Genomic DNA, 4,165 nt, shown 5'->3' with positions numbered 1-4,165 from the left:
CAAACCCACCATCAACATTTTACTTCAACAAAATATTCAAACAGAAATATTCTGTGCAATCAAAACATCTGATCATAAATAACATCACTATTGATGAGTTAGGAGTGTATTACTGCATGAACACAAACCAAGCTGAAAAATTATTCAGCGGCGGCACCAGACTATACATAACTGGTGAGTGATCTTTCAATTATTTCTTCATTTTTAAGACACTTAAGCTTCTCAATAGTTGTTCTAAGTACAGATTTTTTTTTATTTTCAGCCCCAACTCAATTAACCAAGTTTCCTGAGTGTCAGAACCACACAGTGGTGAAGTACATTCAGCACAATCACACTGCAGAGAAGGACTGTCAGCAGAATCACACGCCATGGAAGACATTTTCTATCATCTCTGCTCTGCTGAATGCTGTTCTGGTCATTGTGGTTATTGGTGAGTTTGCTTTCCTAAACTTAAATTACAACTGTGTGACTCCATCTGTAAAAATACAAATAAAATACGTTTCTACAGTAATTTGGTTAACGGGTTACTTCAGCGATTAGCATATGGCTTTGTATCAGTAGAAACCCTGGAGTATATTCAAATGATTGTGCTTTCCCCCCTCATATCCCCCTGAGACAGGAGATTTATGCATTTTATTTCTGGAAAAATTCCTCCTATGACGCAAATTAACGATATTTGCCATAGGAGGAATGTTTGGCCTGAGGCTAAAGACTACAGCCAGCAGAGGGAGCCATTTCCGCATGTTTTGAACCCGCACATGGGGGATGGTAGCCTAGAAATCTAGACGAACCCTAACGTCAGCAAATCTAAACTGCCCACGAGTGTTGTCTAGCAACTCTCAATACCCTTCTGAGCTGTATTCGCCTAACTCTTGCCGGGCCAATCACATCGTGTATAGAGTCGGTGGGCGGGGCCATAATGACGACGGCCGAGTTGCGTTTGCGTGCTTCTAGTAAACACAGAAACTGGCGAACGGCGGCGGTCTTTCGAATCAGCTTTGGCCGCGACCCTGGAAGACTTGGAGTTAAGCTTTTCTCTGAGAAAAGAACAAAGAACGGCACTGAAGTCATTCTTAAAAAGGGAAGATGTGTTCGGAGTTTAGCCGACCAGATACGGCGAATGTTTAATCTGTCAACAAGCTCTGCGTCACCTTCGTTGCTCTGGTTGGTGTAGCGCTATCAAATCTCGTGCAGAGGGAATTTGAAAGACAACCGTTTATCCCGCCCCTCGGATTGAGCCCTGTCTATGGTGAGTTTCCAGACCAAACATCTTGATGTGGGTCTGGCTTGTCAGGCTAGGGGTATGGGAGATCACACTCAGAGCTCACCTTGCAGCTGCAGGCATTCATTTAGACAGACCTATGCTGAGCAATGTAATTCTTTTAACTTCTCAAATTAATTTCAATGAAAGTTAAGCTTGCAAAGGCATAAACTGAAACGCGCCAGACTGAACACGCGTTGTGAATGTATGCCGCGAGTGTAGTCGCGATTACCTCAGCTCTCATCACTAGAGCTCATCAGCTCATTTATTTCACTCCTGCAGTTAGTGCTCAGTGCTGTGACACTCGCGCGGTGACTCACTCATTATATTGAACAGACACGTTCAGTTTTTAATTGTAGTGTCTTCTCTAACTCAGTCACTGTAATCAAGTTGGTGGCTTTGGGAATGGCCTCACAGGGCAGCGAAGCATTCTGGGAATTGTAGTCTTTCATCCCCATGAGACAAAAACAAATTTTCTGTCTTTTCTCAGTCTAGAAGGCACCAAATTCAAAAATAATTTCACATTTCTACTACAGACCCAATTTAAATACAGATTCATCCTCCCAGCACTGAAGTACCCCTTTAAAGGACCATTTAGACTTTTTGGGACATTAGCTTATTCGTCTTAAACTCAAGAGTTAATAAAGTCTATACATGCCATTCTCATCTCTGTGCGTGCCATAACTCTGTCTGACGCAACCACCACCAGCCTAGCTTAGCACAAAGATTCTTTAGGTTTTAATTTGTTGTGATTGCGTCACATTGTTTGTTACTAATCTGAATTCACCTTTAGGGCTATTAAGGGTGTTTGCTTTTGGAAATAAAATACCTGGAGGGCAATTACAAGAACTGCATACCGCCGATCTACAGCAAACACAAGAAATGCAAGAAGTTCAACCTCAAGAACAGCAACCAATGGTAAATTACACGAGACATCTCCCATTTACAAAAACAAACAAAGCTAACTTATACAATCATTTTCTCTGTAACATTTTTTTAAAATAAAGATTCCATGGATCCATGAAGAGCTTTTAACATCCATGCGTTTATTTCATCACAGAAAAGGTTCTTTAGATTTTTTTTTTTTAATGTTCTTCACACTAAGAAAACTTTTTTTTTTAGGAATTGTTTATTGAAAGGTTCTTAGGGCAACAAAAATGGCTCTTCAGACTCACTATTGGAATCTTTATTTTTAAATGTACAAGTGAACTGTGTTTACTCTTTTACTTATGTTTACAAATTCTAATACAATATTCCTCATTTCTCTTTCAGTACGCTGATGTGAACTTTTCAAAGCTGGGTAAAACGTTCAAGCCGAGTCAAGTCGACAGCACGTATGCTGCTATAAAGCTCCCAGAATCCTAAATGCAAGTATTTTACACATTATCCATTTTCAAGAATCATAAGTTAGATGTCCACACTTTTAAATTCAGAGGGACATATGTACTACATTATGTATTACTAAATTGTATTACTACGTATTACTAAATTGTCATTGCATTTGCTGCAACAACAACAAAAAACATTTTTAGTGCAGCATTACTCTTGCCTCTGTGATTTTGCTTAAAGGAACTGTATGTAAGAAATGTATTTCAATTAATCATAAAATGGCCCTGGTATATCACTAGAGATTAAGAAATCATGTTAATTTCTAATACTTATATCACTGACAACAGTAGTCTGGCCAGGATATTGTCATTTAAAAGTTGTTGTCTCAGCCCTCAACTGATGTTGATGTTGACATGTTGTGTTTTGGCCTGAAGCTCCGCCCTCCACCTATCGACCAATCACGAACTCAGTAGTGTTTCTGCATCCGGGTTGCCAGATCTGCTCTAGCTACCACAGCTGCAGCTACAAACGTTCCTGCTGATCCTGCAGCATATCAGGCAACCTCGAGTCTGGGGGGAGGGGGAGAGGGATAGTGATTGCAGTACCAGTTTTGGCCACAATCTTACATACACTTTATGTTACTCTTACATACACGTTATATAGCCTATATTTTAAAGGATATATTTGCTCTCTGTGCAAGCAGATTATCACACTGGTATGTTGATAGAAGTTTGCCTATTTTCAGGCGCTGTGTAAAATTGCGCTGCTGCACCCATGACGGCCGCAAAGTTCCTACGCAGGAATGAGAAAGTAGTTCCTAGCTATAACGGTCTGAAAAAATAGATACATTTCATTTTTCGTCGGTCTTAGTACATGATGTAACTATAGAAGTGTCAAGCTTTAAATAGGAAAACTATTGAAAGTCTTTGGTCATTTTTGAGACCGATGCTAATGGACTGATATGATTCAATGATGTATGCTAAGCTATGCTAAAAGTGGTACCGCCAGATCCAGAGATCGGCTGAATGAATTCAAAAACGGTAAAACTCAACTGTATAACTCTAAGGGACTTGGAAAATGAGCCTATTTTCAAAAAAAGTGGAGTGTTCCTTTAAGAGCCCTATTGTGCACTGCGTGCCCACTTCCCTTTCACCTCTGATGCGTGGTTTTGTCATATACTTGAAATTACTGGATTAAACTGGTTTTGCTGAAATAATAGGAAGTTATTTGACTACATGGCAACCTCAGCTCAGATCTGTGAAGAAAGTGTAAAGAGAGAGTTTTGTGTTGAGAAAATGATGGTGTGCAAGTATATTTGGAATTCAGGTTTATTTAAAAGGTCAACATATCAATTTATTTATTTTGTTTTTTTGTGGTTGATATTCTGTCTCTATCCATATAAATATAGACCCTTCATTTTTTTAAGTAGGCAAACTTCCAAAACCAGCAGAGGATCAAATAATTATTTCCCCCTCAGTAGATAACAGGGAAGTGGAATGTATTTTTGTTTTACTTTTACTTTATGACATAGAAGCTTTTAAAAATAAAAGCCAGTTTTTGTTTGGTTTGTTATTT

The 4,165-nt window shown here is 39.1% G+C and overlaps 1 long non-coding RNA gene across 1 annotated transcript; it reads left to right on the top strand.

Annotated features, from left to right (window-relative positions):
* Positions 1 to 286: 286 nt before the first annotated feature.
* LOC137039592 (uncharacterized) lies at positions 287 to 3,235 on the top strand. Its single transcript, XR_010897711.1, has 3 exons — positions 287 to 430; positions 2,055 to 2,179; positions 2,534 to 3,235. It is a non-coding gene; the product is annotated as an uncharacterized lncRNA (long non-coding RNA).
* Positions 3,236 to 4,165: the final 930 nt, after the last annotated feature.

This window comes from Pseudorasbora parva, chromosome 14, assembly GCF_024679245.1.
Source record: "Pseudorasbora parva isolate DD20220531a chromosome 14, ASM2467924v1, whole genome shotgun sequence".
Classification (NCBI taxonomy): Eukaryota; Metazoa; Chordata; class Actinopteri; order Cypriniformes; family Gobionidae; genus Pseudorasbora; species Pseudorasbora parva.
The sequence above is the reverse complement of the archived record's forward strand: the minus strand, read 5'-3'. Positions and strand labels throughout refer to the sequence as shown.